Consider the following 12,095-nt stretch of genomic DNA (forward strand, 5'->3'; position numbering starts at 1 on the left):
GCTTGAGCTAGCCCATTGGTTTCATTTGCAGAATTTGCAATGGCCCTTCGGCATTCCCTGTTGAGATTACTGGAACAGTCTTTCCTTCTACATGCTTGCTGTTCTTACAGTTAATGTGTGTATAACATAGTACTGAAAGAAATGATGGGGGTAGAATAGCACAAAGAGAAACTGTTACGATCACAGCTGGATTCTTTTCCTTCCTTCATTTTACACTGCAGTGAAAAGGTGCTGGTTCAAGACTTAAGGTACCACTAACTTTAATTTAGAATACTATAAATCCATCCAAGACAGAGTTATTTTGGGAATTGCTAGTGGAGTGTAATAGCACTAATAATAATGTGTTTCTGCAGCAGCATCTAATTTTAGAGTGCTCTGCAAAGGATAATGAATTAATTATTGCAACACTACTCTTTAAAGCCAAGGAGTCTAACTGCCTGGTTTTGAATCTAGGGATATGTATATCTTGATAATAAATAATGTACTCGATCAAGAGGAAAAGACAAGCAGCAAAAGTAGGAGACGAAACTAAGATGTAGTAGCTCTCAGTCCTGTGTTTTAAACAGGAGGCTGCCCCATTTGTGTGATACTCAGTTGTTGCTGCTGTATATGGAAATATCTTCACTTGGGTGTTTAATTTGGGTTGACCAACTGCCTTTAATTCAGTTTAGCCAATATTTGTACTTTCTAATCTGGATGCTCCAGAAGTGGTTATTCCAGGAAACAAACACTTGTTCAGTGTCCAGAAAAGCACATCTTAACATAATGGCCTGTTACAGCTGTGTGAAAACCACTCGCTTCAGTTACAGACTCTGCTGCTGACAGACTCACTGAAATAGAGACCAAAACCAGCCACAAGCTTGATGTTTCTCAGCACAGTTCTCCTAACTATAGGGATTGCATGATAAATGATGATGGGTCTTTGCACTGCTCTCTGGAGTTGGTGGAAAGAAGCAATCTTCTGAAATGTATTTAGATGTCTTTACCGCTGGAGCCAGAAGGAAGTACGATTCACTGAGGCAAGAGACTGTGTTCAGTGCAAACTAAAAATAGCAAACTGGGGGGGAAAGACATTGCACGTATTACACACAAATAAGCACATATGGAAATGGGAAACTTTACTAGCTTATCTCCTTAGCTCATTTCTTTCCTGATTTGTATCTGTGCAAGTGAGAACACAATATTATTCTAGAGTAGCTTCAGCATCTTCGCTATTGCCTAATGTACAGTGAGTGACAGATGAATGTCGACATTTAAACTTACATTTTCATACTATTCTTTTTGTCACCCCTCTGGCACCATGAAGATTGCTAATGAAAGTATTCCTGGAAAACATTACACGCCGTGGTCCCATGACCTTTAACACAGTTAACTTGGAAAGTTAGATTTCCAAGGGGAATGTATTGTTCAGTATCAGTTTTCTATTATCCTAACAAAAATTCACTAAATACAGTCTGTCTGTTCACCTCACTCTTCAGTTCTCCTTTTTCTCCCTCAGCCCTCTGCTGCATGCATCCTCCCTCCTCTTTTCTTCAAGCCTCGTTTTTCCATCTTTTCTCCTGTCTGTCAGTTCAACACCAGTAGGCTAGCACCTCTGCCACTCCTCACCGCAGCTCTGTGGCAGCTCTGCAAGTGGAAGGTAATTTCCTACCACTGTCTTTCTGTTGGAGGCAAGAAGTGGTTGGAGTGACAGTATTGCCAACCATTGGATTTGACAGAGCACGTGTGGCTTCTGGATTTGTATCCTGGCTGGGCATTGATGCAGGCTTATAAGTAAAGCACCTGACGTAGTGACTGATGCCAGCTGTGGTTGAAACTCTATAGTTAATGCTTCCCGAAGTCTTTGGAGAGCCTGGAGATGGGATGAGAGCTGGAGAGATGGCCAGGGTGGAGTACAGTATAGTTGTGTTTTTTAACTGATATAGTACCTACTTTGCCCTGATGATGTTATTGGCTGATTTTATTAATACTGGGGCAAGTGTTCTGCATTTTCTTTTGGGAAGAGAGCGGTATCATTCTTCTTGTGGCTGTGTGTTTTTCAGGATTTCTTGAACTCTCCTTTTCTGTTGGGGACAAATTTGATACAATCTGGTTGACTGCAATGCTTGCTTTTTCAGCATCATGTCATCAGATGATCTTCTCATGAAGGTCATCAGCAGATTTTTCCTGTGGTTCACACCCAGGTCTTGAGTCTGGACTTTGAGCTGTGGGCTTCATTCAATACATAGGCCTTTGGATTGTGATTCTGAGTGTTTATTATGGAGGACTAGAAGTTAATTTTCTCACTTCATTGTGTGTCTGTAGTCCTGCTCATGTAGGTGTTTCCTGCTCCTGTACACTATAACCAGAGCCCACGTCTGGCCAAGGCAGAGAGCCCCATTATACCAAAGGCCTCTTGAGGGTAATAAGCAAATACACACAGTGGAAATACTTCACAGGACTGGGTCCTCTTTATCTCAAGTAGCATGCCACACCTGGGTTAACCTTGGACAGCTGGGATCACTCAGGAGTGTGCCCTTTCTTTCACTGTTTGGAAATGTTTTTTTCAGGGCTACGGGAGGCTGTAGTAGGGCCTACTTCCTTGGTGTGTGTGGAGTGTTTTTCTGGTGAGAAGGCTCACCTAGGATCATGTAGGGATGAAAAGTATGTTTGAAATAAAGTCAGTTTGAAGTGTCAGAGAATACTGTACCCTGTTTTGAGGCAGTTCTGTGGTGTCGTACCACACTTGTTTGCAAAAAGGGAGTGCACATACCAAGTAGATTGAATGCCTTCCCAAGTGAGAAAAACTTGAGTTTTGTGTAGCCAAAGGCTTTATTTATAATTATAGAAGCAATGTCAATAAGTAATTGAGGATTTTTCTTAAGCCCACAACTCATAAAATGTGTTTCCCATGGTTCATCTCCCTTCCTGTGCTTGCTCACCTCCTAGTGACATTTTTGTTACAACTCCTACTGCCCTCGGGCCATCCTCTCCCTATCCTTCTCCCAGATTTTACCTATTAAAGAGGCTTATCTGTGTTCGTGATGGAGAAAGGCACAGTGTCAGAGAACCAGTGAGAACTGTAGAGGAGTCCTCTTGTTTATAGCAATATATTGTAACTCCCTGGACTTCACTAGGGTTGTTTCTGTTGCTGTTCTGTGTGTGAGAAGGGAATTGGAAGGAAATCAATCTGCAGTAGGGGGAAAGTCTTGATGAAAATGAATTGAATATATTTAATTCCTGGATATCCCAAGAGGTGCTATTAATCTATATTTGTTCCCTGCATCTCAGCTAGACTTTTTCTGGCAGCTGTAAGAGCCCATTTCTATTCCCTGCCCTGCTCTGCCACACCCCGCACCCCACCCCTTCCTGTTGTAAGCTGGTTTTTTTGTGGAAATTCAGGGACTGGCCAGGATCCTCTTTGGCCAGGACATGATAGACTACAGGTACATGTGAACTTTGCTGGCACGCTTCCTTCTGTTTACTTTGAAAATAGGTATACAAGCAGTTAGCTAATTGGATTTGCATCTTGCTGGGGACAGCATTAACTGTTGTATGTGGTTCCATCACAATGCAGCATGCATTAGTACTAAGAATGTGTAAATACAGGCTCCAAGTTTCAGCCTCCTCTGTGTCTAATCATACGAAATTCTGCTTTCGGTCAAAGAGAAACGCATCACTGTGTTAGGAACAGATACCATGTGCACTGCAGGGTCTTAGAACACACTGGAAGAAAACAATGAGACCAGTAGCAGATGAAACGGCATTGTCGTGAAATGCAGGGTGCGGGAGGTCTGTATGTTTTTTTTAAAAAAAATTCTTTTGTAGTTTGCAGTAGCTGTGCAGGAAGGCAGTTTCTATGTTGTTAGTCACTCCTGCTCCCAGCACTCACCATCCCTACTCCCATGGCAACCACAGCATCTCTTTCCCTGATAGGCATGCGGCAGGGGCAGGCTTCTGCTCCAGCACCCTGCCTGCGGCACCCTGCCTGCAGCACTTCAGGGCAGATCCGGGGACCTAGAAAGGTGCTTCATGCGAAGGAGGGGGTGCTTGCTGCTTTCAGGGTCCAGCAGTGTAGTTGGGTGGGATCTGTGTGCTAGTACAGGACTTGGTGCCTCGGTTGTGCCCGATGGGATCAGTGCTGTGCTGTGCCAAGGGGCTGCCATGAGGTGGGAGCTACAGCACGGTTCTCCCCAGGGGGTAGGAGCTAATTAACAAGAAGCACTGTCAAATGGTTACCGGTGGCACCAGGTGTTTCGCGAGCTTGCCTCTCAGGCTCCTTGGTTTTGGTGTGGCTTTAGTCCCTGGCAAGAATTTGAACTAATAAATCTATTCCAGTAGAGTCTGGTTGTGGTTCCCCACCCCATCCCCCACCCCCCCATTTCCACCTGTGGACTATGGTCTGCAGTTGCTGTTGCCGTTTCAGGGAAACAGTTGTTCTTAACAGCTCCTAAGCTGAAAGCAGGGATAGTAGCCTTACCTAGCTTCCAGAACATGGCTTAAAAATAAGGAATTTGTAAGTGTTTGAAAATGTTGCACCTGTTTGGGCTGTGGTGTTGTCTTCTCACCTACATCGTCTTTTGCCTGCTGCAAAGGACAAGGAGTCAGTGCTTCCATTCACCCTACTGTTTTGGTTTTAGTCAGGTGCTGTAGCGCATCTGATTCAGGCAGTCCTTGCTGTTGTGGTAGTCACGCTGATCAAGTTTAATTATGCTCAGAGATCTAGCTGAGATCTAGAAAAAAAAATCTTGAATACAGCCTTCTAATGAGTTGACAGAATGATGAAAGGGAGCCACAAACAGACAACTGAGGCAGTATAGGGAAGGCAAATATTTACCTTAATTATTATGAATTAAGGGAAAGAAAAACAAAATGAAAAAAAATACAGCCTGTAAAATTTGAAAGTGTAAGCAATGATTTTGGTCTTAATTAAAATACTTCTTGGCCCTATTAAGGATCTTTACAGGTTCATGTAAACGAACCTTTAAAATGCCAGGGAATACCTATATTTCTGTGTCTTAGCATATAAAAATGCTTCTTTTCCCCCATCAATTCTGGGTGTATGTATGTCAACTGACCTTACATACATGATTACAATGACTAAGGCCACTCAGAATTGCACTGTAAGACACAGTCTTTGAGGAAGAACTGTAACTTATTTTCATTGATCGTTGAATTACTCAGATTACTGGGAAAAATGGCTAGAGGCTTTTTATAGCATTGAAGAAGTGTTATTAATTAACTAGGCAGTTTATTTAAGCCACAAGGACTGCAGACAATGCTTAAATTGCATATAAGGATTTTAACATTGCATGCTGCATAATTGAGCAGTACCATTAAAATGCAAAAAGAGGACAAGGGAAGGAGACTTGTCTTTCAAGATAAATCCGCATGTTATATAAAACAAACAGATAAATAAACCCCACCACAGCTTAACTGTCTGTAATATTTTGGGCTATTTTTAGAAGTATTTCAAACCTTTGTGGTGCATTTGCTATTAAAATTAATGATTTCTGCTTGCTTGTGCTAAGGGTTCTGTGAATGTTTACTATCCTATTGCATCCTTTTATAGACAAAATGTGTGGGGTTTTTATATATACTTTAAATGTTTAAATGATTTTGTGGAGACTTTGTATTCTTGTTTTATATATTTATATGTGCTGGAAGCCAGTAACACTTTGGTTTTGTTCTTTGCTTGGTGGCTCGATTTTTATGATGCCACATAATGGTGACAGACAGATTTTGTGTGAAAAAGTAATGTGAATTTTAAGTGCTAGTTAGCCTTCCTTTCTCCCGTCTCTTTTTATTATGTTGTTTTAAAGCTGCGTTATGCAGCTATGTCTGAAATAATAGATTTTTCTTTTTTTTTTTTTTCTGGTGTCTATACATAGTTTTATTAGCATCATCTTTCCTTTGCCTTTTTGTCTCAAGTAGTTTTTCATGCATCATTCTGCCGAGAATTCAGCTTCCAGAGAGAAGAAAGGAGAAGAGTTAAATAGTTTAATGCACTGTGCCTTTTTTAAATTGTGCTCTCCTTTTCCCACTAGCAATGAGCAGCTACACTGCAGATTTCAGTATTCAGATGAGGATTTTATAGGCTTTTTGGGGAAGGTAGGCAACAAGGATGTTCTCCTTGGAGCCTCTCGGGTTCATCTGCAATTTCAGGAGCCGTGGCATCTCTCTGTGGGTTTATTCCAGGCGAGGTTTTTCCTGCCAGAAACCCTAGCCCATACTGCACAGTTACTGAGTGGGTAATTGAAGGAGCAGAGCAACAAGGTGATGTTTCAATGTACTTTCTTCTTCCCACTCGCTTCATCTGTGCCTTGCCTAATCTTTCCCTTGATACTCTTCATCCAGCCTGTAGTGGCAAGACGCTGAGAGAGCTGACGAGGTGGTGCCATTTGTTCTAGTCATGAAGGCTGTAACATGGGAGATGTTTATGGGCTGACAGCATCATGGCTCATGTTTTCTCAGTAACTCCTGCAGTCTTTCATGTCAGTACTGTTTCAGATGAGTCTTGCAAAGAATTTTTTCCTTTAATGATTCTGTCTAGAAGGAGTAATACAACTGTTTTAATGTTTTGCTCATCCTCTTAGACAGGGTATTTGATGTTTGTTACTGCGCAAAGCGAATGACGGAATGGATTTCTGCATCCCCTTGGATTCACAGTGTACTAGGACATACAGATCACCCTCAACAGTCTATCTTTTAACTCTTTACCTTGATCTGACATGACTCTCAGATAGGTAACAATATGCTTATTTTAGTTGACCAGACTCTGGGGTTTATTAAGCTCTGCACACTCAACCACATCTTCCCCTCCCTCAGGAAAGGAAGGATGCCAGTGGCAGTGACAAACCAGAGATGGAGGGAGAGCTGAAGACTCGTTGTGCTATTCAGTTAATGTGTCCACTTAGCATTTTTATACCCAGTGCTGTTTTACATTTTTGGAGCATCAGTGTTTGAGTCAGCAAAGTAAAGATGAGCGCAAATAGAAACACGACCAGTCTTTGTGTAGGAAGTGTCAGGAAGAAAGAAGCCATTTGCCTCTCCTCTCACCTTGCCAGCACTTGTATGAAAGACTTGTTCATATAGCCTGAAGTCTTTAGTTCTTTGGGACAGGGAATACTTGAAACTTTATTTCTGAAAAGCTCTGTGTTATGCTTCAGCTGTGGGGCAAGTAGCAAGAACGAGGTTTTGCAGTGCACCTGTGCAAAGTAGCCGCACATACACTACTTGTTAGGCAGTGCATGGAAAAAATGGAACCTTCTGCAGGAAACTGCTCTCTTTATAAGAAGTTGTATGTAAGGTAGGAAAATTGCTTCAGTTTGTTCGTTCAGATTCTGAGTTGGTTAAGAGAGGGCATGTGAGTGGAAGTGTAATTCTTACAGAGGAAAAACTCTCGAAACTGTGAAGGTTTTACAGCATTTTTCAGAAACAGACCGTGTTCTTCCACTGCCAGAGCCACCTGGCTGAGAATGCTTTGGCCCCAGGACTCCTTTGGTTCATCCAGAGCTTTGTGGTCTTCCCAGTTCAAAAGAGATGTAGCTGCCAGAGTGGCTAATTTAAACTTTATTGTCACTGGGACTTGATCCATCGATTTTTTGGAAGTTAGAAGACCAGGAGCCAAATGGGGTCTTGAACTTGGGTCAGATGTGTTCAAGCCTATGAATAGTCTGAAACCTTGGTGCAAGGAAAGAGTATTGGAGTGACTGAATCTGGAGGAGGACATTTGTGGATTTCTGCACTAGGTCTTGTCTAGGAAAGCAAGGTCAAGTTTCATAGTAAATTAAAAATGAAGGGCGGTATTTTTGAAAAGTGGTATTGCATGGTCTTTCCATTGATTTGACAAAAAGAGATAGCATGCCAGTGGAAAGTGGGAGCAGTATCTCTTTATTCTCCAAAACCTTTCCCATCAGGGTTTCATCCTGTGTGGATTCAACTGAAGCTCTCTGTTCTTTGTCCAGGAGCCAGTTTCTTGTCAGTGTTCAGATGTTGAGGGATTGTTGGCAACTGCATCAGCTGAAAAGAGATTAATCCTTCCCTGCTTTCCTTGCTTTTAGGAGGATAGTCATTCTTCTTCAGTGTCTCATTTCAGTAACAGTTTATTACTCAGCCTATCACCATGTTGACTCAGTTGTACTTGACCTCACCCACTCTAGGTATTTCCTGACCATGCTGAGTTACCCCTCTCTGCCAGCACCCAAGACCTAGAAGAGGAATGCAGAAGTTGAGGGGCTGGCTTCCATTAGCATATAGCTTGACCTAGGGACTTCTTCATTTTGTACTATGAAATTCAAAACAGTAAGGATGTTGCTTCTCTAACTGCTTTGTATTGCATTTTCACTGGTTGAGAGTGCAGTCCTTGTTGCTAAGTAATATCAATTTCAATTAGGAAAGAAAACAAGCCACAAACCTCAATGTAAACTCTCAGACTGCTAAAACTGAAGGAAATACTAGCTTCAGCAGTCAACACATCCTTCAGGAAATAACTAAACCCTGGCTTGGGAACAATGCAAGAGGCTGCCAAATGTATCTTGACTTCTTTGCCTGATTGAGTGGTTGTTGGTAAAACAAATTGCATTTTCCCAGCTAACAGTACCAAATAGTTGGGTTTGTTGCAATATATAATTGGATATATGTGAAGAATATGTGTTTTCATAGACACGTATGCACTTGCTTGGCAGAGTTTAGTGAGAAAATGGCACTGCTTGAAGAGTATTCTAGAGTACTTCTGATGTGGGAGATCAGTGGTCTGGGCTCAGAGTCCTGCCTATGTTGAAAGCTACAGATGTTCTATAGAAGGTGTTCCAGCTGTTGGCTTTTGCTCATTTTGCATACAGCTTTGAATGTGATTTGAAACCTGACACAAGTTTAAAAATCCCACAAATCTTTCTCACATCTAAAATAAACTGAGGTGTATTGTTAATTCAGTACTTACATAGAAGGGCAACTCTTCTCACTTAAAACTCCAATTGTTACAGGGTTACAGGATGCTTTCCTGAAAAATGTCTCAAGAGTCAAGAAAGAATATAGAAACGTGTGTGCCTGGAAAAACACAGCTCAGAATTAGTCCAGGTGTAATTACAGGGGCATATAATAGTCTTCCTGTGATTTGCGAGAAAGCTTTCAAATAACATTATCTTTGCCTGGACAGTTGCTTCCATGTCCACATGTCCAGAGCAGTTGTATAGCTTGACATCCTGATTTTGAGACTACCTACATTTTTGACTCCTGAGACGGCGTGCAAGGTTGTATCTCATTTAAGGTCATTCAGCTATGTTACAGTATTTCATAGAGAAATAAAGCCGGTGCCGTTTGAATCCCCAGGTTTTAGTATTGCAATATTTATTAAATGGATTTGTCACCAAGATCTCCAGTGTATTTACTTTCTCTTCTCATTTGAGAGCTTTGTAATAGTTATCTAGACCCTGTGGACTTTGTAGGAGAGAGAAGATACAAGCCTGCAAACAGGTACCTAAATCAGTGCTGCTTTTGAAAGTGTTAATAGTCTCAAATGAGAATTTCACTGCTGCGTATGTATGCGGTTAGCTGGATGATCTTGTGGTGTATCATCTGTGTGTGGGGCTGCTAACTCCCCACGTCCAAAGGAAACAAAAACACTTCTCAGTTTTTTCAGACATAAAGGCAAGTCAGAAAACCTCTAGTGCTTTCCCCCTGAGCTTGTGTGTGAATTGTGGTGATGTCTCTTTTTGTGTCAGTTCAAGAGATCATTTTACAGCAGCTGAATTTTTAATGGGAGTCAAAAGCATTCAGCGGGAGAGAAGCTGTCTCCCTGTGTCTGGTTCTCTCTCTTTGTGCATTTTGAGGTAAAAAGAAGGAAAGCCAGAAATACCACACTGAGAAAAAACAAACTTTCACTTTTTAATGTATCCTAAGAGGCAGCTGCTGCACTGTCTCCTGCTTTGTGATGGAGAAACGGTAACCAAGAAGAGCACAAGAAATGCAAAATGGTAATACCACAACTAAATGGACTGCAAAATGTTGTAACTCAGCCTTTGCGAGACTGACATATTTTTGTTAGACTAATGAATGAAAATATTTAAAGGCAGTAGTTTTCCAAGTATTTCCTATTTACTAAGCCTACCTGCATGAACGGAAGGTTGATCCATCATTTTCTATATTAATCAGTTTATAGTTCAGTTAATTTTGAATCAACAAAATATTTGTCTCTATTAGTATGATGGCATTATGGTGATGACTGTGAAGGCTCTTCCCATCATGAATACTGATGTTTGTCCAGATGGCTAAATCGGCAAACAGAGCTAATTCAGCTTCCTTAAACTGCTGAGCATCTTCTGACAATGCAAATGCAGTTGGCCTTATTAGCATTTTTACAGAATGTAATTTCTGAGGTACAGTGCTGAGTTTTTCCTTTGGAGGGAGATGGAGGAGGAGGAGGCTGAAGAAAAAAGCATAAAGACATGTCTGAACTTTGAAAAAGGGAGTGTCAGTGAAACAGAAGGTCAGACAAGGCAGCTGCAAATGCAGAGGTGCGCAGGGTAAGTTGTTAGTGGCAGTATTTGTGCTACCCAGTACAGTGGCAGCAAGGTTTTGGCAGACCTGTACAGTGCCAAACAGAAGAGGTACCACCATGGCAAAGAGTAAAACTACATGCTGAAAGAGCAAGGTTTGCAACGTGGATGGATGGAAGAGGAATCCTTCGAACTTTGGAAGTGCAACACTGGAGAATGATAAAAATCAAAACCATAAGTTTCTGTGAGATCGTTCATGGTTTATTTGGTCATAAGATGGTGATGAGATTTCTGCCCTGGGCTACCGCTTCACGGTTAAGAGGCTCGTCACAGAGTCTGAGGAAATTAAAAGGGGGTCCTGGAACAGGTTAGTTTGAAAAGCAGCAAGTTCCTCTGACTGGTACATCCAAAGATGATGAAGGATCTTGAATATGAACTAACTTTGCTGCTAGCAGAAATAATCATGTCTGTGTCCAAAATCTTGAAGAGCAGTACTATTTTCCTGCAATATGTTTAGAAAAGAATTTAGGAACATTCAAGAAATGTGCAAATAAGGTTTACATCTGAACTCTGCAGCTGATTAAAGCAAAAATTGAACGTGGAATAACAAAACACCTGTAAACTGGTTTGAAAAGACCTAGGTAGGATGTTTCTTCCAGAGGCAGATCATGAGTCACTAGTCTCTCAGAAGTCTTTGCATGTGTCATTAAAAGTGATGGCTAGAAAAAAATAGCTGAAATGGCGTGTTTAGTTCTGGAAAAGTCAACACATTCCAATGTAAATAGGTCCCCCCCTAGGATTTCCTGACAGAAATACCTATGTGTGCGCTTTGGCGTAGTGGGGATCTATACTCTGCATGAATGATTTGCCAGGTGTAGAACCCCCAGCAAATTACAACAATACGTATTTTACTTACTGTGTTTGGATGGATTAGCAGTGCAGGGAGAACTGCCCAGGAACTGGTCCACAAAGGGGAAGACGTAAGTAGTCACTTTGCATTATAAAAATGAGAACAGTGGGTTTGTCTTTATTTCATGCTCTGTTTTAAATTAATTTGTATTTTAAAATACTGCTGTTTAAAATATTTACTGTTGTGAGACAGCAACATTTACAGGTTACATACAGGTGTTTGTATTACTTAGGGTGTAGCAGTCTTTGGTATTTCATGTCCATTAGAGCTCAGTTTGTTGGACCGGTCCAGTAAGCATCTTCTAAGACACAGCTAACTTTTCGCCTTCCTAATGTGATCAGTCGTTTCCTGGAAAAGCTTTGTGTAGTCACTTTGTCCTTCCAGCTGCCACCTATCCTATGGGAGAGGGAAGAGATGTAACTGGAGAAATTGCTCAGTGGAGTTACTGGCAGCTTAGCCACAGCTTAGGGAAAATTAGAGCACCTGAGATTTCATGACAGATGACATTAATTTTCAGAAGATTTCTGTGTATCCAGGAATTTAAATGTTTATATTAATGCACCTTGCATACTCTTACAAGGCAAGTTCTGTCTTTCTGTGAAAATTTTGGTTTGTAAATAATAAAATTATACTAGGATGAAGTTTACTAGTTTCATTTTCAATGCTGTTTTAATTAGCAGAGTGAGTTGTTTTGCTTCCCTCAGTTCTCG

General features: G+C 41.3%; 1 protein-coding gene across 9 annotated transcripts in view; it reads left to right on the forward strand.

Moving 5' to 3' along the window:
- The window catches only part of TULP4 (TUB like protein 4), a 179,978-nt gene that overhangs the window by 121,259 nt on the left and 46,624 nt on the right, over window positions 1-12,095 (forward strand). The window lies entirely within an intron of this gene.

This window comes from Falco biarmicus, chromosome 6 (genome assembly GCF_023638135.1).
Source record: "Falco biarmicus isolate bFalBia1 chromosome 6, bFalBia1.pri, whole genome shotgun sequence".
Lineage (NCBI taxonomy): Eukaryota > Metazoa > Chordata > Aves > Falconiformes > Falconidae > Falco > Falco biarmicus.